The sequence below is a fragment of the Jaculus jaculus genome, chromosome 1 (assembly GCF_020740685.1).
Source record: "Jaculus jaculus isolate mJacJac1 chromosome 1, mJacJac1.mat.Y.cur, whole genome shotgun sequence".
NCBI lineage: Eukaryota > Metazoa > Chordata > Mammalia > Rodentia > Dipodidae > Jaculus > Jaculus jaculus.
In genome coordinates this window covers 324,713,009-324,740,401 of record NC_059102.1, presented here as the reverse complement: position 1 = coordinate 324,740,401, position 27,393 = coordinate 324,713,009, and the positions used below count along the sequence as shown (strand labels likewise).

General features: G+C 45.6%; 1 pseudogene; it reads right to left on the bottom strand.

The window, feature by feature from the left end:
- Nucleotides 1-13,515: 13,515 nt before the first annotated feature.
- Nucleotides 13,516-13,667, bottom strand: LOC123457989 (annotated as a pseudogene).
- Nucleotides 13,668-27,393: the final 13,726 nt, after the last annotated feature.

The following is a 27,393-nucleotide window of genomic DNA, read 5'->3' as shown; positions in this document are numbered from 1 at the left end:
ATTCCTCAGTACCCACATAAAACTAGATGCACGGTAGCAAATGTGTCTGGAATTCCTTTGCAGTGGCTAGAGGTACTGGCACACCCCCTTTCTCTCTCTCTCTCTCTCTTCTACCTCTTTCTGATTGTATAATTATTTTTTGTTTTGTTTTCTGAGGTAGGATCTCAGATCAGGCTGACCTGGAATTCACTATGTAGTCTCAGGGTGGCCTCAAACTCACGGCAATCCTCCTACCTCTGCCTCCCGAGTGCTGGGATTAAAGGCGTGCGCCACCACACCCAGCATAAAAATAAATTTAAAAAGTAAATAAAAATCATAATTAGCACACTATCATATTTATTCCATAAACCAATTTTCCTGACTTCACTTTAGCAACTTTAATACTTATTGTAGTAAAAATGCTCACATAATGTTTTGCAATAGGTAATGATCTAAAGAATTAAATTAAATTAAATTAAATACTCAGGCTGGAGAGACGGTTTAGTGGCTAAGTGCTTGCCTTTGAAGCCTAAGGATCCCAGTTTGAAGCTCAATTCCCCAGGACCCATGTAGGCCAGATGCACAAGGGGGCACATACATCTAGAGTTTGTTCGCAGTAGCTGGAGGCTCTGGCGCACCCATTCTCTCTCTCCCTCCCTCTCTTTCTCTCTCTATCTGCCTCTTTCTCTCTGTGTCACTATCAAATAAATAAAAACAAATTTAAAAAAAGAATTAAATACTCACCGGACGTGGTGGTGCACACCTTCAATCCCAGCACTTGGGAGGTAGAGGGAGGAGAATCAGCCTGAGTTCAAGGCCACCCTGAGACTATATAGTGAATTCCAGGTCAGCCTAGACTACAGCAACACCCTACCTCAGAGAAAAGAAAAGAATTAACTACTCAAAGCAACTAAATACAAAGAACCAAAAAAAAAAAAAAAAATTAAAGTTAAAAAATATTTTTATAAAATTCATAAAGAAAATAACAAAAAATTAAAACCAAATGTCCTTTGTAGTTGTTTCTTTTCACATAGTTATTTATTTGCTATGGTTCTGGGTCTTGATCCCAGGACCTAACAAATATTAAGCCTGAGCTCTACTACCAAACTAGATCCCCAGCCCCTAAATTTGTATATTGAAATTAAAACCCAGTTACAGGGCTGGAAAGATGGTTTAATGGCTAAAGCACTTGCCTGCAAAGCCAAAGGACCCAGGTTTGATTTCCCAACACTCACATAAACCAGATGCACAAGGTGGTACATGCATCTGTAGTTCATTTGCAGTGGCTGGAGATCCATGATGCACCCATTCTCTCCCTTTCTCTCTCTCCCTCTGCCTCTTTCTCTCTTTTTAAACAAACAAATAAAAATAAAATATTTTTAAAGCCCAATTACAAGTTACAAATAAGGAATGTGAATGCTTGAGATGAAAATTATTTAAGCAGGGGCTGAGAGATGACTTAGCTTTTAAAGGCATTTGCTTGCAATGCCTGCCAGCCTGGGTTCAATCCCCCAGTACCCGCATACGGTCAGATGCACAATGGGGCACATGCATCTGGAGTTCATTTTCAGTGGCAAGAGGCCCTGGAAATGACCTCTGTCTGTCTCTTTCTTATATAAATAACTAACAAAATAAAAATTATTTAAGCAAAGATGAAGTTTATTATCTACTTGGTTTAAAAGCGAATTAAAGGGCTGGAGAAATGGCTTAGCAGTTAAGCGCTTGCCTGTGAAGCCTAAGGACCCAGGTTCGAGGCTCCATTCTCCAGGACCCATGTTAGCCAGATGCACAAGGGGGCACATGCATATGGAGTTCGTTTGCAATGGCTGGAGGCCCTGGCGCGCCCAACTCTCCTCTCTCTTTCTCTCTCTCTCTGCCTCTTTCTGTCTCTGTCACTCTCAAATAAATAAAAATGAACAAAAGTATTTTTTAAAAAAGCGAATTAAATTTTATTGCATCTTTTTGTAAGAACAAAGCTATTTATAGTTTTTGCATTCTACTCCCAACTAGTTAAGATCAAAACTTTACATCACACCTCACACAAGTGGAGTCTGGATCCTGGTATCCGCGCAAGTGGACGAATTGGCCTGCTCATGCGCTTTCTCTGCAACCTCATGGTCAGCACTCAGCAGAGCAGAGCAGTGAAAAATGTGGGCTGTGGTCCTTGCTCCTTCCTAGCTGAGAGGTAACGTGGGGACACACTGCCTTCCACTCTCAGATGTCACATTCTGCCCAGTGTCCTTTCCTCTACTTAGTGACATCATTTTCTCCAATTCTGTAAAAAATTTTGTTGGTGGTTTTGTTGCTTAAAATGGTCTGAAGCACAGGGCTGATGCACTGAAAAGGGCTTGATGGAGAAAAGACAGGCTTTAGGTAAGCTTCTTTGAACTTGAGTTTCAGTGGTGAACCAATGACATCTACTTTATTATTTTATTTATTTATTTTGGTTTTTTGAGGTAGGGTCTCCCTCGAGCCCAAGCTGACCTGAAACTCACTATGTAGTCTCAGGATGGCCTTGAACTCACAGCCATCCTTCTACCTCTGCCTCCCGAGTGCTAGGATTAAAAGCATGCGCCACCACGCCCAGCTCAATGATATATACTTTACAAGGCAACTGAACCAATCCACACATTTCAGTTGATGTAACATGACCTGTGGCTCACAAAAGCCTGTGATTCCCCCTGACAGCAATGGTTCAGTAGTCACGCATGCAGTGTTTTTGATAATTTTATAGACCCTAATTACCTTGAATAAGGAGAGCTGGCTGCATATACAAAATTCAGAGTGTTGCTTAATATTGCAAATTGTTCCAAGGCTGGCTTGTTCTGTGCCGAGTGCTGTGCTGGTGAGGCCTCTAGGTCTACAGATGGGTGTCTGGAGACAAGTGGAGAATGGTGCCAGGCGCTACTGGAAAACCTGGGAGATGGTAATTCTGTCTACCACAATCTACTGCATCCACGCTGAGAAGAAGGGCTGGGCTACTTAACCCCTGTGTCCTTTTGTGGGCCTGCATGTGTGTTTGTGTGTGTGGGGGCACACGTGTGTAGGGAGGTGTACATGCACATGTGTACACATGCACGTGTAGGTCGGAGGTCAACATTTGGTGTCTTCCTCCGTTACTCTCCGCATCATTATTATTTTATTTTTTGGTTTTCCGAGGTAAAGTCTCACTCTACCCCAGGCTGACCTGGAATTCACTATGTAGTCTCGGGTGGCCTTGAACTCATGGCGATCCGTCTACCTCTGCCTCCCGAGTGCTGGGATTAAAGGCGTGTGCCACCATGCCCAGTTTACGTTATTTTTTTGAGACAGGGTCTCATCAAAGTTGGCTAGTCCAGCTAGCCAGTGATCCCCAGGGGTCATCCTGTTTCCCTCTCCCAGCACTGGGGTTACAGGTATCTCCACCACACCTAACATTTCAATGTGGGTTCTGGGGATCCAAAGTAGGCCCGTCTCATGTTACAGTAAGCACTTTACTCACTGGGCCATCTCTCCATTCCCCAAACCCACATTTGTCGCTGGGATAAAAAGCGTGCGCCACCACGCCCGGCTTCTTTTTATCTTTTTATTTTGAGACAGAGTCTCACTAAGTGACCCGAGCTAGTCTTGAACTCACCTGTAGCCCAGGCAGGCCTTGGACTTAGTAGATCCTCTTGCCTTAGTCTCTCAGGTAGCTGGGATTATAGTCCTGTACCACCAGGCTCATCTTAATTTGTTTTTGTTTGTTTGTTTGTTGTTGTTTTTAATCTTAGCTCTTCCACCACCCAAATTTCCCAACATGCCAAAAACAGAGTCCCTCCTTGTAGTGGTTTGATCCAGGTGTTCCCCATAAACTCAGATGTTCTGAATGCTAGGTTCCCAGCTGATGGAGATTTGGGAATTAACGCCTCCTGGAGGCAGTGTATGGTTGGGGGTGGGCTTATGGGTGTTAAAGTCAGTTTCCCCTTGCCAGTGTTTGGCACACTCTCCTGTTGTTATGGTCTACCTGATGTTGGCCAGGGGGTGATGTCCACACTCTGCTCATGCCATCATTTCCCCTGCCATCGTGGAGCTTCCCCTCAAGTCTATAAGCCAAAACAAACCTCTTTTTCCCACAAACTGCTCTCGGTTGGGTGATTTCCACCAGCAATGTGAACCGGACTGCAACAATCCCCAATGCTGGCAAGCAATGATACCACTCACACACTTCATGACAATCAGCTACAGTCACTTAAATTTTTTTAAATTTAATTTTATTTATTTATTTGAGTGTGTGAGAGAGAGGCAGATACAGAGAAAATGGGCACACCAGGGCCTCCAGCCATTGCAAACAAACTCCAGACGCATGCACCAAGTTGGGCATCTGGCTTACGTGAGTACTAGGGAATCAAACCTGTATCCTTAGGTTTCATAGGCAAGCATTTTAATGGCTAAGTCATCTCTCCAGCTCCTTCCCAATTTTTTAATATACATATTCTCAATATTTTATTTATTTATTTGCAAGGAGAGAGAAAGGATGGATGGCCATACCGGGGCCTGTAGCCACTGCAAACAAACTCCAGATGAATGTGCCACTTTGTGTATCTGGCTTTATGTGGGTACTGGGGAATCAAACTCGGGCTGTTAGGCTTTTGCAGGCAAATACCTTAACCACTTAGCAATCTGTACAGCCCCTTAAATTATCTTTTAATATATATATATATATATATATATATATTTTTTTTTTTTTCTGTTTGTTTTTTCAAGATAAGGTTTCACTCTGGCCCAAGATAATCTGGAATTCACTATATAATCTCAGGGTGGCCTCGAACTCACAGCAATCTACCTACCTCTGCCTCCCAAGTGCTGGGATTAAAGGCATGCACCACCACACCCAGCTACAATTATATTTTATAGATAACAGGATATACTCTTACATCCCCTCACACTGGCTCTTGTCACCCTGGGAGTCCTCCTCAGTGAAGTTATGGTATTCTCTGTGGGGCCATGAAGGCCTCAATCAATCCTTAGGGAGAAGCAGGGGGACTGTGCCTCAGCACTCCTACCCACTTTGTGTCTCTTACAATCTTCCTGTCCCCTCTTCCTCAGTGTTCCCTGGGCCACGGCGGGCCTGGTGGCAGTCTGGTTGAGAGTTGAGTTCTTTGTAGCCCCTGCATTTCTGCTTTGCGAGGTTTTGATTGATCACTGTGTCTGCCACCATCACCCTGGAGCTGAGGAGAGCCAAAATGAAACGTTAAAATCATTTTATTTACTTATTTGCTAGCACAGGAGGGGGTGTCCCTCGGAGCCTCTAGCTGCCACAGTGATGCATATACATCGTTGCTTCATGCGGGTACTGGGGAACTGAACCCAGGTCATCTGGCTTTACAGGCAAGTGCCTTAATTGCTGAGCCATCTCTCCAGCCCTGTAGTCATTTTTTGTTTTGGAAATACAAGGCCAGAGAAGCAGGGAAGCATTTCTCTGGGGTCTGAACAGAGCTGGCAACAGGGTGGACATTTATAGTCCCATCCGTGATGTGCCAACCCTGGGCACCAGGAACCTGCAACAAAGCCTTCTCTGTGTTACTTGACACATTCAGGTTTTTTAATGTGTGTGTTTAGTATGCAGGGTGCTTTAAAGCACTGACCCAGGGAAGACGAAAGCACAGTTGGTCCTCTAAATCTGTGATTCTGATTCCCCAGTACCCACATAAAGCCAGATGCACAAAGAGGTACATATATCTCAAGTTCTGTTTGCAGTGGTGGGAGGCTCTGGAGAGCTCTCTCTTTCTCTCTCCTTGCAAATAAATAAGAAATATATATTTTTAAAAGCCTATTCTTGTGGAGGCCATAAGCCCTAGACAGAAAACTACTCCTGTTGACTGGCTAGATAGATATTTCCACCAAACTGCCTTCTAAATACTATTGTTTTTCAAGGTAGGATCTCACTCTAGCTCAGGCTGACCTGGAATTTACTATGTAATCTCAGGGTAGCTTTGAACTCATAATGATCCTCATACCTCTGTCTCCTGAGTGCTGGGATTAAAGGTATATGCCACCATGCCTGGCTATGCCCACTTATTAATGCTACTCTCACTTTGGGTTACAGAAACTTCTCTTTTCAGATGGAGGTGACCACTGGGGTGACTCAAAACACACCAAAGTGTTAAGAAGAAGTGACAGTGGAGTGTTCAGCACTGAGACAACTCTGTCACATCCTCTGCGGCTCAGGGCTCATTGTGGAAGAGATGGCACAAAGAATGTAAGAGCCAAAGGAAGGGCAGGACTGCCTACATACTTCCAGACACAAAGTGGTTCATGGTAGTCATGACCGCACAGGGACTGATGCTGTCTACACAAGACCTGCATAACAGGAGGGAAAAAAATGATGACGTCAAAACAGAAGAGAGACTAGTTGGAAAGAAGGAATTCAGGGGAGGGGGGCTCAGGAGGAGGAGAAGGGAAGGTGGTAGGAAAAGACTCTGATCATGGTATTTTACCTATATGTAAGGAAGTTGTCAATAAAAAGTTAAAAAGAAGCCGGTGTGGTGGTGCACGCCTTTAATCCCAGCACTCAGGAGGCAGAGGTAGGAGGATCGCTGTGAGTTTCAGGTTAGCTTGAGACAACACAGTGAATTCCAGGTCAGCCTGGGCTAGAGTGAGACCCTACCTTGAAAAAAGAAGAAGAAAAGAAAGTTAAAAAGAGACTCTGTGCTGCCTGACCTCTCCTGACTGTTGGTGAGTTTCCCCTCACTCTCCACATGGGACCCCCACATGGCAGGAACGCTTTGAAATTCTTTTTCTGTCCTTTTCCAGGGTGTTTCAAGCCCTCCACATGGGATCTCAAGCCACGTGGGTACCTTTTTTGTTTTGTATTTCCCTCAATAAATATAATCATTTCATTTTTTTTTTTTTTTTTTACAAATTAGCTGGGCATGGTGGCGCATGTGTTTAATCCCAGCACTCGGGTGGCAGAGGTAGGATCACCATGAGTTCAAGGCCACCCTGAGACTACCAAATGAATTCTAGCCTGGGCTAGAGCAAGACCCTACCTTGAAAAACCAAAAGGAAAAAAAAAAAGTTAAAAAGAAAGATACAGGGCTGGAGAGATGGCTTAGCGGTTAAGCGCTTGCCTGTGAAGCCTAAGGACCCCGGTTCGAGGCTCGGTTCCCCAGGTCCCACGTTAGCCAGATGCACAAGGGGGCGCACGCGTCTGGAGTTCGTTTGCAGAGGCTGGAAGCCCTGGCGCGCCCATTCTCTCTCTCCCTCTATCTGTCTTTCTCTCTGTGTCTGTTGCTCTCAAATAAATAAATAAATAAAATTTAAAAAAATTCTTTAAAAAAAAAAAGAAAGATAGACGGTGGTGTTAGGGGAACAGTTCATGGTGAGTGCTTACTTGGCATGGGAGAGGTCCTGAGTTCTGTCCCCAGCAAGAGAAGAGAGAAGAGAAGAGGCTAATGGGGTGTGGGGGGGGGGAGAGTTTCAGGGGGATGGGAGACAAGATGCGAAAAGAAAAGAAAAGAAGAAGATGACTGCTGCTCTTTTGTGATCCAGGCGTTCAGAGAACAGCACGAGAGGGTGCCAGAGCTGCCTCTCCCGTGACGTGGGCTCTCTACAGGCACTGCTCTCTGGGCCAGGCATGGTGGTGCACGCCTTTAATTCCAGCATCGGGAAGGCAGAGGTAGGAGGATCGCCGTGAGTTCGAGGCCACCCTGAGACTCCATAGTGAATTCCAGGTCAGCCTAGGCTAGAGTGAGACCCTACCTTGAAAAAACAACAACAAAAAAAGTTAGAAAAAAGAATTGCTCTCTGGTACTTTGGAAGGAATCTAGATCATATGAAAAAGCCTGCAGCTTCTCTCGATTCCAGATCCACTCCTGTGGCAAGAATATCAGGAAGGAAGTGTTTGTCTTGCCCTTCTTCCCAGGGCTGGCAACACGGTGCCTCCCTCCTGTGACTGGGAAGCCGCCACTCCACCCCCAGCAACCCTGCTGAGAACTCGGGACTGGGACTGGGCTGGCTGAGTGTTGGAAATGGCAAAAATCGTGGGCAACAAAGCAAGGGTTTGGAGGAGCAAGGAAAGGGGCTGAGGGTGTGAACCAGGGGCAGAAGGTAAGCCAGGGGGGAGATAGCCAAGTGACAAATTCGCACAACTGAAGGACGACCCCGTGATGGAAGAGAAGTGGTAAGACTCCTCAGGGAGCAAGGGACGGCCTTGGGAGACCAGTGTGCCCGGTGTGCCTGTGCTGGCGGGATGTTACCAAGGACTGATGGCACTGCCAGTCACTGCCAGGGCACCTACCGCAGCTTCTGTGTCTACAAAGTGGCATCGGATGGGGAGACACAGACATGCACTTGCTAAGCAACACAGGGGCCATGGGAGGAGCCACTGGGACTCTGTCTCCCTTGCAGTGTGTGAAGTGGGGGGCACAGGTAGACGGGCACTGAAGGCAAAGACCCGCTCTCTCCAGCCTGACCCGCTAAGGAGTGCCTCCACTACGTCGCTGCACGGCGCAATGTTGTGCTGTCCTGAACTCAGTACCTGTGGCAGAAGTGGGGTGACACTGGCCGGATAGGGGGCACCTGCTCATTGCACCATCCTAGAAGCAAGAGAGGTCTCCAGGGAAGGTGTAATCACTTTAGTATACACCCAGGACAATATTTGGGGCCATCTGATCTGAAATTCCTCTTCCTAACAATCAGTTAATGGCTCCTGTAGTAGAGTCAGTGCCCACAGAACGTGAGAGCACGCGTGCAGATTTCCAAAAGGAAAAACAAGGTGAAGATCAAAATAGATTACAGGGCTGGAGAGATGGCTTAGCGGTTAAGCGCTTGCCTGTGAAGCCTAAGGACCCCGGTTCGAGGCTCGGTTCCCCAGGTCCCACGTTAGCCAGATGCACAAGGGGGCGCACGCGTCTGGAGTTCGTTTGCAGAGGCTGGAAGCCCTGTCGCGCCCACTCTCTCTCTCTCCCTCTATCTGTCTTTCTCTCTGTGTCTGACGCTCTCAAATAAATAAATAAATAAAAATTTAAAAAAATAGATTACAGAGATCACATAGAGAAAAGAAGAATGGAGCACATGTACAATCAGATAATATATATGTTAATATATTATATTGTATTATTATATTATATTATATTTAGAGATTTGGCCTTTTCAAGCCCCCCAAAGGCTTTGTCCTTAGCTTGTGACACTCTTGGGGAGTGGTGGAACCATTTAGCCTGGCGGGAAGGGGCTAGGTCGTTGGGGGCATACTCTTGAAGGGACTATTGGAACTCTGGTCCTTTAATAAAAGACAGTTCTTTTCAGTCACCCAATGTATTAAAACATAGAAGCTTTTTTTTGGTTGTTCATTTTTACTTATTTATTTGAGAGCATCAGACAGAGAAAGAAAGAGGCAGATAGATAGATAGAGAGAGAGAGAGAGAGAGAGAGAGAGAGAGCATGGGCACACCAGGGCCTCCAGCCACTGTAAACGAACTCCAGAGGTGTGTGCCCCCTTGTGCATCTGGCTAACATGGGTCCTGGGGAATAGAGCCTTGAACCGGGGTCCTTAGGCTTCACAGGCAAGCACTTAACCACTAAACCATCTCCTCACCCCCCCTTTTTTTTCTTTTTTAATTTTTTAATTTTTATTAACATTTTCTATGATTATAAAATATATCCCATGGTAATTCCCTCCCTCGCCACCCCCACACTTTCCCATTTGAAATTCCATTCTCCATCATATTACCTCCCCATTACAATCATTGTAATTACATATATACAATATCAACCTATTAAGTATCCTCCTCCCTTCCTTTCTCCCCCCCCCCCTTCTTTTTAAAGTAGAAATGGGGCTGGAGAAAAGGCTTAGCAGTTAAGGCATTTGCCTGTAAAACCAAAGGACCCAGGTTTGATTCCCAGGACCCACATAAGCCAGATGCACAAGGTGGCACATGCACCTGGAGTTCGTTTGCAATGGCTAGAGGCTCTGGTGTGCCCATTCTCTATTCTCCCTCTCAAAGAAGTAAATGAAAATAAAATATATTTTAAAAAGTAAAGTATAAATGGACTCACAGGGCTGTATCCTCAGCTACAAGCTGTTTCAAGAAAAGAAAAGCAAATACGCAAACTGCAGAGGCCCCAGGAAGAGCAAGCAACCCTGCCTCATATTTCCAGAAAGATTTCTACAATCCACCAGGGTCAAATGAAGTCATACTTCTGCCTCGATTTACCTGAGGTATGGGCTAATTGTGGACTTTTATTCCCTTCTCTTCCTCTCTCCTCTCCTTCCTTCCCTTCTTCCTTTCCTCCCTCCCTTCCCTTCTCCTCCTCCTCTTCCTCCTTCTTTTCCTCCTCCTCCACCTTCTTTCTCTCTCTCTCTTTGGGCCAACTATGGTCCGGATTGGAGCAGGAGCTGTGAGCACAGAGATTCTCACCGAAACCCATGGGTGGGTGGTGGGTGTGCCCGAGATTCCTGGGTAAGCTGAGCATTGTTAGGGAGCATGGTTAGGAAGGAAAAAGGACAGTGGGTGGAGACCAGACACGTGTGTCCAGTAGAGAATGTGGCACATTCCTGGGAAAGCAAACTGGTCTGGCTGTGGTATGGAGAAGAGGGGAATTGTGGGAGATGAACTAAGGGAAGAAGCAGATAATAAATCATTTACTTTAATTAATGCAATCTTTTTTTTTTTCTGTCTCTCAACCAAACTCTCCACTTTCTCTCTCATCAGCTTAGGCTGTGAATGGAACATCTGGTCCTTGGAGTGGCTGGATTTCTCTCCTTGAACTAGATACTGGACACTTGGGTTTATAAATCGGTCTCTACCAGCCAGGTTAACATTAACTAGCCCTGTGTAACTAGTCACCCTCACAGAAGGTAAGATGCGACTCCCAAACCTACATGAGTGAGCTAACTTGTTGCTGACCCTATCAAATTAACTGTGACCCCAAGAGGACTCTTCTTGGCTGTCCAGCCAGCCTCTCCCAAGGGTCTCCGCTTTTGTAGCACCATGTTATTGGCTAACCCCCTTCTTCTCTGTTCTTTATCTGATTTTGCAAGTAAAGAAACTTAGGTTCAGTGGGAAGAGTGGTTATCCTGGGACATACAGCCAGTAAACTAGGGAGCCAATGGCTGAGCCACATTTCTGTGACCATAAAGTCCCCATCCTTATAAGCCTGCATTTCCCTATGTTAGCAACATCTACCTGGATAAACTCAGGGTCTCCAAGAACCCCTTCTTACCACAGAAAGTGTCAACCATGGTGGACAAGCTCTTGTGCTTACGCACACAGGGACAGAGGCAACGACCTTGCATCCCGTGTCTTCACATCGTCACTTGTGTCTTTTGTCCCCTTGTTCCAAGCCTCTATGTACCCAGCACAATTGGAGCGCTGTGAATCAGCAGAGAAGTATCCTTTATCCAAAGCCAAATAAGGGTCTGGGCCCTAAATCCAGCCATAAACCCCATTAGGTTTTATTAATTCAAACACAATGTAATCTGTGGCCAGAGGGTGTCCAGGGCCACACCAGCCTATGATTCCCCAAAGGAAAGGAAACGCAAGCCTGGCTGCCCACCTCTGTTTATTGGGAACAATTGTTCTCCCAGCCCAGACCACATGTCCATAATAGGACAGAAGAGTGTAGCCCTATCAGGGAGTTTTTATTCTTAGGGCCGGAAAAAGAGCAAAAGATGTTTCTTTAGCCTGCAGTATGTTAGCCTTAGACTTCTCATTTCCCTCTCCCCTGCTGAGCCTCCGCCCCCCCCCCCCCAGCCTCCCTCACCAAGCCCCGGTACTTTTGGCCTTGGCTTAAGTGAAAATTTATTTCCCATCTTCAGGCTGTTGAGGTAAAACCACAGCACCTTCTTAGGGATGAGATGAACAGGAAGCTGCAGGGAACACAGTCAAAATTTCCACCGTCCAGGCTATGGTGCTCGCTGCTCTGGGCTAAAGTGGAGAGATCAGGAGCTGTCTGAAAAGGGCTCTCATGGCCAGGGACAGCTCTTAGGGTCACTGGAGTCCTAGGTATGACTGTCTTGCTATTTGGATGTGGGGAAGGCAGGAAGGAGGTCTCCTCTTCCCCTTTTGGAGCAGGGCCACGGAGCTGTTGATGGCCACTATTTGAGAGAGATGTTGGCTGCGATGTTCAATGCAGAGAATGAGCGTCCATGATCTGGGAAGGTGGGTAGTTGGTAAAGTGCTTTGCAAATATGAGTACCTGAGTTCAATGCCCAGAACCCACGCAAAAAAAAAAAAAAAAAAAAATCCAGGGCTGGAGAGATGGCTTAGCTTGGTTAAGCGCTTGCCTATGAAGCCTAAGGACCCCAGTTTCAGGCTACACTTCCCCAGGACCCACGTTAGCCAGATAGACAAGGGGGTGCACACGTCTGGAGTTAGTTTGCAGTGGCTGGAAGCCCTGGCACGTCCAATCTCTCTCTCCTCTGTCTGCCTCTTTCTCTCAAATAAATAAAAATGAACAAAAAAAATTTTTTTTTAATCCAGGCAGAGTGGAACATACTTATAACCCTACTGCTGGGAGAAAATCCCTGGCGCTTGCTGGCCAGCCAGTCCAGGCTAATTGTTGAGTTCCAGGCCACCAGTGAGAGACCCAGTCTTAACAAAAAAAAAAAAGTGGGGTGTGGCAACTTGGGAGGCAGAGGTGGGAGGATCATGGTGAGTTTCAGAGCACCCTGAGACTACATGGTGAATACCAGGTAATGCCTGAGCTAGAGCGAGACCCTACCTCATTTATTTACGAGAGAGAGAGAGAGAGAGAGAGAGAGGAGGGGGGAATAAGTTGCCACACAGGAAAGTTTTGGCAGGATTTGAAAGGTCTTTGAACCACATTCATCTCACTCAACAATTCTGTGCCCGAGACCTTCTCAGGTCAGAGGGCCTGAGCTGCAGCCTCCCCTGCCAAACATTCTCTGCCGACTCCACACCCACCACGGACAGGAAAGCCACCTTCCTGGGGATGCGGGAGGCAGGATCTGTAGAGAAGAAATGTGAATTGCTGGGCACACGCTTTGCTGTGTGGGCCCTGGACTGAGAACAGTGACGATGGGGTATCCCTGGGGACCAAGCTCGTTCCTGCTGTCACAGACTTGTGACTGCCTGATGCCACCGATTCACGCCTCTGTGTTGTGCGCTCCAGACACATGGATCTCCCTCCTGCCTAGTCTGTGTCTCTCCCTGTGGGTTGTCAGTGGTGCGCATCTTCAGGAGGCGGGGCTAGATTTATCAGAAGGTGTGGGGGTTGTCTAGACTCTTCCCTCCTCTGAGCCAAGTTATGTGACTTCTGATTGCTGGAATTGGGGTTCTTATCTATAACATGGAGATAACATCTCCTGGCCTGCTTGTTTTGCAAAGGAAGGGCGGGATCAAATGCAGAGTGTAGCTTGTTTTGCTTTGGAGAAAGAGTCTTGCTATGTTGATTGATCTGGAAGCCACTATGTAGACCAGGCTAGCCTTGAACTTGTGGACAATCCTCCTGCCTCTGCCTGCTGACTGCTGGGTTCACAGGTGTGTGCCAGTATGCCAGACTCTGTGGAGTCTAATTATAAAAAGCCTTCTTTTCTTTTTTATTTTATTTTTTCAGGAGAGAGCGTGAATGCGGTCCCCCACTACCACAGTGGAGTTTCCCGTATTTGGGGAGATCGCGGGGGCCAGCACATCCAGAGTGCAGTGGATAAGCCTCACCCTTGAAAAACCTCTGTGATCATGGCATCTCTCCTGCCAAGTAAGTATAAAGAGCCTTTCTTAGTTGTACCATGTGTAAACCTAGGACCCTTGAAGGTACTAGATACCCCTAGCCAAAAGGGATGTGGTCTGGCATTGTAGCACTGGGAAACTTCTGCCTCTAGCCATGAGGTCCAGCTCTGCACATCCTTCCTTCTCAGAGGTGTTACTAAAAGTATAGGGGCCAGTGAACAGATTGTACCCCACACATATGATGGGTGTTCATCAGCTTTTTTCTCACTGTGACAAATATTTGAGAAGCAGTTTAAGGAGAAGAAAGATTTATTTTGGGCTCATGGTTTCTTATGTCTCAGCCCTGGTCAGTGAGCTCCATTGTTTCTGAACCTCTGTGAGGCAAAACAACATGGCTGGGAGGCGTCATGATCATGAAGCAGAGCTGGTCACCTGGTTTATGCAGCGCTGGGGATCAAACCAAGGTTTTGTGAATGCTAGGCAAACTGTCCACCACCTGAGCTACATCTTCAGTGCTCTTTATATCATGTTCAAGAAATTCCAGGTGGGGATGGTCTGCTTAAAGATACAGTACAAATACTGGTCAGAAATGATATCTATGCATTGGAACCTTAGAAATTCAAGTAACCATCATTTGTACAGCCCTGACAGGTATGGGGGGCATAAAAGAGGATGGCCCCATTTTCTGAAAAGCACTGACCTCTCTTGGGAACATATATGGAAACATGGGGAGGGCATGGATTCATGTCACCTGAAGGAACCAGGAAGAGCTAATAGACATATACGTGTGTGCAACAGTGGCACCCATGCTATAGAGGTAATCAACTACTCTCTGATTGGTTATGTGGCCCACTCAATGAGAGAGAATTCATACCTGGTACTGAGAACCCTATGACTTAGAAGGTCATAGACTCTAGAGGGAAGCCCCCACTGTTCTTTGGCTAAAATGAGAGGGCATGCCAGTCAAAAAGTCTTCTAAATGTCTATACTTGTCCCCTTTGATCCATGTTGCTCTCACTCTTGGTTAGGGAATCTGCTTTTTACAAATGACAGTGATCCATCAATAGAAGAAAGACAATGACCTAACGCAGGATGAGTCATCTCTATCACATCTGCCAGGGCCCAGGAGACATTATAGAGAAAGTGGCAGATTAACTATGAGAGCTATTCTCGTGGCTAGCCTGAGAACCTGTTCCCTGGAGAGCGTAGTAAACACTGAGAGACTCAAAACTCATCAAAGTATAAAATCAGAGGCTGCATAGAGCTCAACACTAAAGGAGACTTATAAGATGCCTTGCAAGGATCAGGGAACATTGCGAAAGAGGGAACAGAAAGATTATAAGACCCACCAGGTAGAAAGGAGTATTCTAAGGTACTGTGCCCCCCCCATGGAGACTGACTAGTGAATTCAAGACCCCACAGTGAATACCAATAACCTCATTGAGAAGGATACTCAGTGGAATGGGGTGGGGGAGAAGGAAGATAAGAGTATAACCCTATGGGAATATGACATATGCAATATAGTTATACAATAAAGTTAACAATTAATAAAAATAAAACTTTTAAAAAGTGTTATTTGTGGTTATGACATCATATTCATTTCATATATATATATGTTGAATCCATCAATATTAAAGTAGGCATGTTAGAAGAATCTTTACTTCCTGGTTTATAAAATTCAAAATACTTTTTTTTTCAGGGGGGAGTTTACAAAGTTGGGTCTTGCTTTAGCCCAGGATGATCTGGAATTCACTATGTAGTCTAAGGCTGGCCTTGAACTCACAGAAATCCTCCTACCTCTGCCTCCAGAGTGCTGGTAGGCGTATGCCACCATGCCTGGCAAGATGCATTCTTAAGAGTCCTATGGGATGCAGAGGTTGCTTGGTGGCTAAGGCACTTGCCTTTGAGACCTAAAGACCCAGGTTCATTTCCCCAGTACCCATGTAAAGCAAGAAGCACAAAGTGGTTCATGGATCTGGAGTTTGTTTTCAGTGGCTAGAGACCCTATGCACCCATTCTCTCTCACTCTGTCTTCCTCTTTCTTGTCTCTGAAATAAAATAAACCATATATATATATATATACATATATATATATGTATATATATATATATGTGTATATATATATATATATATATATATATTTTTTATTTTTTTTTTTTTTTGGTTTTTCAAGGTAGGGTCTCAGTCTAGTTCAGGCTGACCTGGAATTCACTATGGAGTCTCAGGGTGGCCTCAAACTCATGGTGATAATAAAAATATTTTTTAAAATGAGTCCTATTATAGGGTCGGAGAGATGGCTCAGTAGTTAAAGGTGCTTGCTTGCAAAGCCTGACGGCCTGGGTTCAACTCCCCAGTACCCATGTAGAGACAGAAGCATAAAGTGACACATGCCTCTGGAGTTTGTTTGCAATGGCTGAAGGCCCTGGTGGTGGTGTGCCCCTCCCCTCCCACAGACACTTCTTTTTTTTTTTTTAGTTTTTCAAGGTAGGGTCTCACTGTGGCCCAGAATGACCTGGAATCCACTATGGAGTCTCAGATTGGCTCAAACTTATAGCAATCCTACTATCTTTGCCTCCCCAGTGCCAGATTAAGACTCTGCACTGCCACACTCACCCCTTCTCATAAAATAAAAATTAAAAAAAGAGTCCTAGCCGGGCGTGGTGGCGCACGCCTTTAATCCCAGCACTCGGAGGCAGAGGTAGGAGGATCGCCGTGAGTTCGAGGCCACCCTGAGACTCCATAGTGAATTCCAGGTCAGCCTGAGCCTGAGTGAGGCCCTACCTCAAGAAAAAAAGGGGGGTGCTGGAGAGATGGCTTAGCGGTTAAACGCTTGCCTGTGAAGCCTAAGGACCCCGTTTCAAGGCTTGGTTCCCCAGGTCCCACGTTAGCCAGATGCACAAGGGGGCGCACGCGTCTGGAGTTCGTTTGCAGAGGCTGGAAGCCCTGGCATGCCCATTCTCTCTCCCTCTATCTGTCTTTCTCTCTGTGTCTGTCGCTCTCAAATAAATAAATAAATAAAAGAGTCCTATTATAAAGTGCTAGTTGATAATTAGAAAGCTATTGTTTTCACATGTTCTCTGTCTTTGAGGAAGACCAAAATCACTAAAACAGCAAAGTTTCAGTTATCAAGTTTACTTATTACATCAAAAATGGAAGTGAGGAGGGATGGAAAGATGGCTTAGCGGTTAAGGTACTTGCCTGCAAAGCCTATGGGCCCAGGATCGACTTCCCAGAACCCATGTAAGCCAGATACACAGGGTCATGCATGAGTGCATGTGGAGTTCGTTTGCAGTGGCTGAGGCCCTGGATTGCCAATCCTCTCTGTCATGCTCTCTCATAAATAATAATTTTTTAAAAGTGGAAATGAGCAGGTTGTGGTGGCATAAGCCTTTAATCCCAACACTTGGGAGCCCAAAGTAGGAGGAGCGCTGTCAACTCAAGGGCACCCTAAGGCTACATAGTGAATTCCAGGTCAAGTTGGGCTCGCTACTGCAAACCCGCCCTTTCATGCCAAGTGGAAGTGGACTGAAGATGCAGTGTCGTGGTAGAATGCTAGCCTGGCATGCAGGAGCTCCTGGGTTTGATACCTAGCTCAGCCCAAAATTGGGCGTGGTGGCCCCATGTTTGTAATCCAGCATTTGGGAGGTGGAGGCAGAAGTATCAGAAATTCAAGGTCATCCTCAGCTACCTGGCTAGCTCAAGGTCAGCCAGGCGTGCGTGACACTGTGTCTCTAAAGAGGAAACTGAATACAATACGCCCCCACAAAGTTCATTTTTTGTTGAGATACTAAGTAAGATTTCAAGTTCTGCAAGAGTCATCGCCTGGGGTAACACGATTCTTTCCCTACAAGGTTACATGATTTCAAAAAACTCTGGATAATTCCATTTCTATTTGGCTTCAGAGGGCTTGGTTGCTACATCAGCTTGATGGTGGTTTTTTTTTTCCAAAATGTTATGCATTTATTTATTTATTTGACAGAGAAAGAAGGAGGGAGAGAGTGAGAGAGAAAGGGAGCGGGCTCACCAGGGCCTCCAGCCACTGCAGATGAACTCCAGATGCATGTCCCCCCTTGTGCATCTGGCTAATGTGGGTCCTGGGGAATCAAACCTGGGTCCTTTGGCTTTGCAGGCAAACGTCTTAACCACTAAGCCACCCCTCCAGCCTCAGCTTGATGGGATTTTAAAAGATATTTTATTTTTATTTATTTGCTTAAGAGAGAGAATATGAATATGGGCGTGCCAGGGCCTCCAGCCACTGCAAACGAACTCCAGATACATGTGCCCCCTTGTGCATCTGGCTTACATGGGTTCTGGGGACTTGAGCCTGGGTCCTTAGGCTTCTAAGGCAAGTGCCTTAACCACTAAGCCATCTCTCCAGCCCTGGATGATGTTTTTGTTGTTGTTTTTGTTTTTCAAGGTGGGGTCTCGCTTTGGCTCAGGATGACCTGGAATTCACTATGCAGTCTCAGAGTGGCCTCAAACACACAGCAATCCTCCTACCTCTGCCTCCTGAGTGCTGGGATTAAAGGTATGCACCAACACACCTGGCCCTTGATGATTTTAAAAAGATATTTTATTTATTTATATATGTATGTATGTATTTGAGACAGAGTTCAGGAAAGAGGCAGATAGAGAGAGAATGGGCACACCAGGGTCTCCAGCCACTGCAAGTGAACTCCAGACATATGTGCCACCTTGTGCATCTGGCTTACATGGGTACTGGCGAATCGAACCTGGGTCCTTAGGCTTTGCAGGCAAGAGCTTTAACTGCTAAGCCATCTCTCCAGCCCACAGCTTGATGATTTTAACAGCAAGTACCAGAAAAGCCCAGAGTACCAGTAGCTTAAGTAAGTTAGAGGTTCATTTCTGTCTCATATATAAGAAGCTCCGAGGTGGTCAGCCCAGGATGGGGCAGCCCTCCATGCTGGTGGGAAACCATGACTACTATCTTGCTACACTGTCATCTGTGGTTTCTACTTCTGAGGCCTCATAGAGTCACCAGAGTCAGCCATTACGCCTGTAGTCCAGGAAGCAGAAAGGATGAAGAGAAGATAGTCTCCCTCTTTGTAAAGTGAAGAATTTTGTTTCCTCAACAAGGTTTATTTATTTATTTTATTTCATTTTATTTTTTGTTTTTTTTTATATTTTTATTGACAATTTCCATAATTATCAACAATATCCCATGGTAATTCCCTCCCTCCCCCCACCACTTTCCACTTTGAAACTCCACTCTCCATCATATCCCCTCCCCCTCTCAATCAGTCTCTCTTTTATTTTGATGTCATTGTCTTTTCCTCCTATTATGATGGTCTTGTGTAGGTAGTGTCAGGCACTGTGAGATCATGGATATCCAGGCCATTTTGTGTCTGGAGGGAGCACGTTGTAAGGAGTCCTACCCTTCCTTTGGCTCTTGCATTCTTTCCTCCACCTCTTCCGCAATGGACCCTGAGCCATGGAAGGTGTGATTGAGAAATTTCAGTGCTGAGCACTCCTCTGTCACTTCTTCTCAGCACCATGGTGCTTTCTGAGTCATCCCAAGGTCACTGTCATCTGAAAAGAGAAGGTTCTCTAACCAAAAGTGAAAGTAGCATTAATATATGGGTATGACCATTAAGATAAGTGCTTACTGGGCAGTTTGATAAGCATAGTATATACATTTAGCCAGACAGCAACAGATGTTACACTCCTAGGGCTCATGACTACCCCTGTTGTAGGTTTTCAGTATCAGGGATGTATTCCCTCCCATGGAGTGGGCCTCCAGTCCAATTAGAGGATGGTTCGTTTCACCCATAACAGACAATATTGCAACAGTTGGCTCATTTGCCTTGGCTGGCCAAATATAAGGCTTGCAGTGTCCAGTGTTGGGTATCAAGTGAAGAAACTTTTTAATTTTAATTTAATTTTATTTATCCATTTTGAGATTGAGAAAGATAGAGGCAGATAGAGGGAGAGTGGGCACACCAAGGCATCTAGCCACTGCCAATAACTCCAGATGCATGTGCCCCCGTGTGCATCTGGCTTACATAGGTACTGAGGAATCAAACCTGGGTCCTTAGACTTCACAGGCAAGCATCTTAACTGCTAAGCCATCTCTCCAGCCTGAAATTATCATTTCTATAACCCCACATTTGTCAGTAGAGATTGGGGAGTGTCCAGTTCTCCTTTCTCAGAATAATATTTCAAATGAATAAAATGCATGAAATTACAAGGCAATCAAGTTATATGGAATATTGTTTTGGTCCTATTATTGACAGAGCCTTTGAGATCTGCATAACCAAAGTTAAGAATTCCTTTGATTATATAGCTAAAAGAGGGCTGTTATCAACTTCAGATACTTGACAGAGAAACTCTCTCAAGAATAGTTTTATCGGGCTGGTTTTATTGGCTTAGCGTTTAAGGCTCTTGCCTGCGAAGGCTAAGAAATAATGTTCGGATCTCCAGATCCTGCATAAGCCAGATGCAGCGATGCAAGTGTGCAATGTTGCGCATGTGCACAAGGGGGCGCACGTGTCTGGAGTTTCCAGTTGCAGGGGCTGGAGACCCTGGTGCGCCAAATATCTCCCTCCCTCCCCTGATTTCCTGCATTAAAAATGGTTTTATTCACCCACTAAGTAAAATGTTGACTTCCTTTTTTGTTGTTTTGTTTTTCAAAGTAGGGTCTTGCTGTAGCCCAGGTGGACCTGAAATTCACTATGTAGTCTCAGGGTGGGCTCAAACTCAATGATCCTACCTCTGCCTACTGAGTGCTGGGATTAAAGGCCTGCGCCACCATGCCTGGCTAGAAGCCCAGTTTTAACAAAGTTTTTTGTAGTCTTTTCTTTTTCTTAGAAAGTTCATAAGCAAAGCCTCCAAATATATATATATATGTATGTATATGTATATATTTTGGTACTTAGTATTTTCAAACTCTCACCAGTATAGTTCATAAAACTTGGCTTACCACTCTGGAAGGCATCTTTTCTTGTAAGCACCAAGTTCCTGTTCATTTCTTTTTTTTTTTTTAATTTTTTAAAAAAATTTTGGTTTTTTTATTTCTATTTATTTATTTGAGAGAGACAGACAGAAAGAGAGAGGTAGAGAGAGAATGGGTGCACCAGGGCCTCCAGCCACTACAAACGAATTCCAGGTACATGCACCACCTTGTGCAGCTGGCTTATGTGGGTCCTGGGGAATTGAGCCTCGAACCGGGATCCTTAGGCTTCACAGGCAAGCACTTCACTGCTAAGCCATCTCCCCAACCCTCCTGTTCGTTTCTTTAAAACAAAAGTTTAAAAGACCAAAATCTTCATGGTCAGATTCATCATGCAGCAACACCCCACTCATTGTACCAATTTGGTCACAGTCAGCATCACGTTGCTGGGATGAGCTTCCAACAAGACACAAGTTATGGGAGGAATGGATTTACTGAAGCTTAAAGACCCAGGGAAAGTTCCATAATGCAGGAAGAAGTTGGCCCCATTTCACAGGTCCACACAGAAATACTACACCAGCACCATAAGCAAGCGCACTCCAGGAACACCAGCAGACCTCTAGCAGTCTGCTTATCTTTAGGCTGAAATTTAGATCCACCCCAAACACTCCTTAGGCCTAGACCTTAGGATCTGCCCACAGGACCTCTTCCAGCCAGGCAGCTGGAAATCTAAGAAGTAAATCTACTGGGAGACATCCATTCAAACTACCACACACCTACAAAGCCTAAGGACCTGAGTTTGATCGCTCAGTACCCACATATAACCAGATGCACAAGATGGTGCATGCATCTGGAGTTTGTTTGCAGTGGCTGGAGGCCCTGGCATGCCCATTCTCTCTCTTTCTCTTTCTCTCTCTCTCTCTCTCGCTCCAATCAATAAATAAATGTTTCAAAAAAGAGTAGGTTTTTATTATGTCATTCTTTTCCTCTATTTTTTAATTAATTTATTTATGTGAACACACAGAGAGAGTCAGCACATAGGCACACTAGAGTTTCCTGCCACTGTAAACAAACTCCCAGTACAGGCATTACTTTGTGCATCTGGCTTCATGTGGGTACTGGGGAACTGAACTTGGGCTGTCAGGGTTTGCAAACAAGTGTTTTTAACCACTAAGAAATCTCTCCAGCCCCCCAAGTCCCCTTTTTCTACTTTTAACTGAAAAATGGTTACCATCACATTAAAATTTTTAAGTTCATTTGTACTTGGTTCTAGATCCCATTTGCCTTATGTGACCAGTTCTAACTATGCTTCGCCTAAACTTCTGTGTTTCCTCCAAGGAGGCTGAGCTTGTCAAGAACCCTTGGAACCTGGCACACCATTGCTTTGCTAGAATTCTTCCCTAGGTCCTGGTGTGTCCTTAACCTCCTTTCTGCCCAGAAATTGTCTGCATTACTTTTTTAATTTTATTATTATTATATTTTTTTGTTTTGTTTTTTTGTTTTTTCAGGTAGAGTCTCACTCTAGCCCAGACTGACCTGGAATCTGCCATGTAGTCTCAGGGTGGCTTTAAACTCATGATGATCTTCCTACCTCTGTCTCCAAGTGCTGGGATTAAAAGGTGTGCGCCACCACACCTGGCTAATTTATTTTTATTTATTTATTAGAGAGAGAGAGAGAATGTGAGAGAGAGTGAGAGAGAATGAACACAGCAGGGTTTCCAGCTACTGCAAACAAACTCCAGACGCATGTGCCCCTTGTGCATCTGGCTTATAGAGGACCTAGAAAATCGAACCTGGGTCCTTAGGCTTCATAGGCAAGCACCTTAACCACTAAGCCATCTCTCCAGCCCCCATTGTCTGCATTTCCATCAGAACTAGTAATACCCATCTCTTTCTAAAATCCCCCAAGCATTGTAATTTTTCCCGTGGGGAACTCCTATCGTATTACCCACTTTATTTTTATTTTTATGTTTATTTTTATTATTTTCACTTTGTTTTATTTGAGACAGGCTTTCATTGTGTAGCGCTGACTAGCTTGAAACTCACTGTGCGCATCAGGCTGATTTCAGAGTTACAGTGATCCACCTGCTTCCACTTCTGGAGTGCTGGGATTACAGGCTTGTGTCACAGCACCAAGATATACTGCTCACTTTACCATATATTATTTGACTTTGAATTTTATTCGCCTTTCTACTAAAAACCATTGTGCTCCTTGAAAGCTTAACCCCATGTTCAAGGTTGGCTGCCAGAGTTTCTGTTCTCCCCTCCCATTCCATTCCCTCAGCAGACATCACTAATCAAATACTACACTCTTTCCCATGGAGTATGGATGTGGCCCCAGAATCCTTCCCAACCAAGCTCCTGCCATGGTACAGGCTGGATGTGCAAACGAGACGTCTTTCTACCCTTGCCTGTGTGTCTCCCATGGCTGCCAAAGTACCTATGTTATTCCCCAGAGAAACTCCAGCTGAACAGTGCCATCACAGAGACCCGGGATTTATAAAAGCCATAAACAAGGAACTTAATTTTATTTCATTTCTGTTTTGTTTTATATTTTTTTTTATTTTTGTTCATTTTTATTTATTTATTTGAGAGTGACAGAGAGAGAGAGAATGAGCACGCCAGGGCCTCTAGCCACTGCAAACGAACTCCAGACGCATGTGCCCCCTTGTGCATCTGGCTAACATGGGTCCTGGGGAATTGAGACTCGAACCGGGGTCCTTAGGCTTCACAGGCAAGCGCTTAACCGCTAAGCCATCTCTCCAGCCCTGTTTTATATTTTGAGACAAGGTCAAGTTTAGCACGCTGGCCTGAAACTCCCGACCCTCCGACTTCCACCTCCCAAGTGCTGGGATTACAGGAGTGTACCGCCATGCCCAGCTAGGAAGGAATTAGGAAGCGGTCTAATTGCTCGTGTTAGTGACACGCCAACGGTGGATCCAAATGTTTGAAAGTGTCAAGGAAACAATCTGGAAGGTGACTCAGGAAACCGGAAAGGACAATAATAGTGCTGGAGGTCAGTACAGTCCCATAGATCAGCTCACCTGACGCCACTCACTGCCAGGCAGCAGGGAGAAAGTTCAAGTTCAAAGGCATGTCGCCATCCCCATTGGTGAGCGGAAGGACGAGCCTTTCCAAAGTTGCTTGAGGCTTGGAGCAGACCTAGGACCAGGAGAAAGGATGACCCCAGGTGGACTTGAGACATGACAAATAGGACAGCGAGACAGAGGCCTGGAGCAAATGCTCTGCAGTCACAATGCCCACGAGAGCTGGCATAGTTCTGACCACAAACACCACGACAAGCTGTCCATCTGGCCTCTGATTAGGGCTTCCCAGAATCGCTTGCTTTTAAAATCCAAATAATGACCATTTTTATTTTCACGATCATAAACAAAGGAGAGATAGAGAAAAGAGAAAGACACAAACAGAAAAGGAAGAGAAGCATGGAGGGAAGAAATATGAAGAAAGGAAGGAGGCTGGAGAGATAGCTGAGCGTTAAAAGGCATTTCTCTGAGAGGCCCAAGGATCCAAGTTTGATTCCCCAGGACCCATGTAAGCCAGATGCACAAGGTAACAGAAGCATCCGGGAGTTTATTTAAAGTAGCTGGAGGCCCTGGAGCACCCATCTTCTTCCTCTCTCTCTCAAATAAATTTTCAAAATAAAAAAAAAGAAAGAGGAAGGGAGGGAAGGAAGAATTTTTTAAAGTGTTGTTGAAGAAACTCAGGAATAGGTAAGCCACCTTACCACCAAACTATAGCCTTGTCCTGCAACCTGTTTTTTGTTTATATATATTTTATTTATTTATTTGAGAGAGAGAAAGAAGGAGAGGGAGAGGGGAAGAGAGAATGAGAGAGAGAATGGGCTTGCCAGAGCCTCCAGCCACTGCAAATAAATTCCAGGTGCATGTGCCCCCTTGTGCATCTGGCTTATGTGGGTTCTGGAGAATTGAACTCTGATCCTTTGGCTTTGCAAGCAAACACCTTAAATGCTAAACTATCTCTCCAGACCCCTGCAACCTGTTTTTGAATGGCACTCCACCTTTTTTTTATCGAGATAGAAAAGAAACCCCATTATTTCTTTCCATGGGAATTAGAAAGTGGAAGTAAGTATAAAACTCCTTGGGTTAATGCTGGGTGTAGTGGTGCACATCTTTAATCCCAGCACTTGGGAGGCAAAGGTAGGAGGATTGCTGTGAGTTCAAGGCCACCCTGAGACTCCATAGTGAATTCCAGGTCAGCCTGAGCTAGAGTGAGAGCCTACCTCGAAAAATAAAAAAATAAAAAATAAATTAAAAAAAAAACCTCCTTGGGTTAAGGACGTGGCTCAGTGGCAAAGTGCATGCCTAGCACTTGTGAGGCCCAGGGGATTGACGATCAATTCTACGACTGCAAAAATGTCCCTCCTTCTTTCCTCCCTTCCTTCCTTTGCTTCTTTCCCTCAACAATCACTTAAGCAGAGGCCACCAAGTTCTACAGATGGCAGAGAGCAAACTCATGCAGGTTGGGGGATGAGGAGATGGTGATCTCGGGTCAGTTAGCTTTGGAATGCCCCCCATGCCCCTTCAGTGGCTCTGCTTTGTGCCCAGGGCCTCTCCCCAGCCACTCCCTCCTTGGCCCATGTAGCAGCTACCCTGAAGGTCCTCTCATGCAGACCCTCCTTGGCCTGTATTCTGTGTCAGTAGCTCCATAACACACAATGACTCTCTATTGCCCACTGTCTCAACATCAAGGAGCTCTGTGTAGGGGCTGGAGAGATGGCTTAGCGGCTGAGACACTTGCCTACAAAGCCAAAGGACCAAGGTTCAATTCCTCGGGACCCACTTAAGCCAGATGCACAAGGGGGCACATGCATCTGGAGTTCCTTTGCAGTGGCTGGAGGCCCTGGGGCACCCATTCTCTCTGCCTGCTTCTCTCTGTGTCACTCAAATAAATAAATAAAAATAAAATAGTTTTTCTTTTAAAAAGAACTCTGTGTATCTTGATATCCTGGAGGACCTCACCTCCCAGCCTCCCCTCTATCCCACACAGACCCTTTGCTGTGGATTTTCTTTTTTCATATATTATTGACAACTTCCGTAATTATAAACAATATACCATAGTAATTCCTTCTCTCCCCCACTTTCCCCTTTGAAACTCCACTCTCCATCATATCCCCTACCCCGTCTCAATCAGTCTCTCTTTTATTTTGATGTCATTATCTTTTCCTCTTCTTATGATGGTCTTGTGTAGGTAGTGTCAGGCTCTGTGAGGTCATGGATATCCAGGCCATTTTGTGTCTGGAGGAGCATGTTGTAAGGAGTCCTACCCTTCCTTTGGCTCTTACATTCTTTCTGCCACCTCTTCCACAATGGACCCTGAGCCATGGAGAGCGTGTTTGAGATATTTCAGTGCTGAGCACTCCTCTGTCATTTCTTCTCAGCACCATGGTGCTTTCTGAGTCATCCCAAGGTCACTGCCATCTGAAAAGAGAAGGTTCTCTAACCAAAAGTGAAAGTAGCATTAATATATGGGTATGGGGCTGGAGAGATGGCTTAGCGGTTAAGCGCTTGCCTGTGAAGCCTAAGGACCCCGGTTCGAGGCTCGGTTCCCCAGGTCCCACGTTAGCCAGATGCACAAGGGGGCGCACGCATCTGGAGTTCGATTGCAGAGGCTGGAAGCCCTGGCGCACCCATTCTCTCTCTCTCCCTCTATCTGTCTTTCTCTCTGTGTCTGTCTTTCTCAAACCAATAAATAAAAAAATGTTTAAAAAAAAATATGTGGGTATGAGCATTAAGATAAGTGCTTACTGGGCAGTTTACTAAGCATAATATATACATTTAGCCAGACAGCAACAGATATTACACTCCTAGGGCTCATGACTACCCCTGTTGTAGGTTTTCAGTATCAGGGATGTATTCCCTCCCATGGAGCAGACCTCCAGTCCAATTAGAGGATGGTTGGTTTCCCCCATAACGGACGTGCCATTATTGCACCTGTTGGCTCATTTGGCCTGGCTGGCCAAATATAAGGCTTGCAGTATCCACTGTTGAGTATCTTCACTGGTAATTTCTCTCTCTCTCTCCCATTGAACTGCATGCAGCATGGCTTTTTCCAGCTTTCTGTCAGCCAGTCTACAGGGAGGAGGTTTTCTCACTGTGGATTTTCAAAAAGTGGTTCTTGGGCTGGAGAGATGGCTTAGCGGTTAAGCGCTTGCCTGTGAAGCCTAAGGACCCCGGTTCGAGGCTCAGTTCCCCAATTCCCACATTAGCCAGATGCACAAGGGGGCGCACGCGTCTGGAGTTCGTTTGCAGCGGCTGGAAGCCCTGGTGCGCCCATTCTCTTTCTCCCCCTCTATCTGTCTTTCTCCCTGTGTCTGTCACTCTCAAATAAATAAATAAAAAATGAACAAAAAAAATTTTTTTAAAAAAGTGGTTCTTCCAACCCCTACTGGGCACAATGCCTACAGAGTACAGCCCAGGATGAATTTCAACCTCCTACTCACTGTTCTCCTGTTTATTCTCCCTCTCTCTCTCTCTCTCTCCCCATGAGTGTGGTATGTGTGTGTGGTTTTTCAAGGTAGGGTCTTGCTTTAGCCCAGGCTGACCTGGAATTCACCATGTAGTCTCAGGGTGGCCTTGAACTCACGGCGATCCTCCTACCTCTGCCTCCAGAGTGCTGGGATTGAAGGCATGTGCCACAACGCCTGTCTTGCTCTCTTGTTTAAACTTGCATGGAGACCTCGCAGGTCTTGGGCAGGAACTTCAGCCACATCGTGGCTCAGTTCCCAAGGTGATCAAGACCGAGGAGGACCCTTTGCCTGCCATACTCATCTCTCTCAGCCTTGCATCTGCTCCATCGCCCGTCCTAGGACCT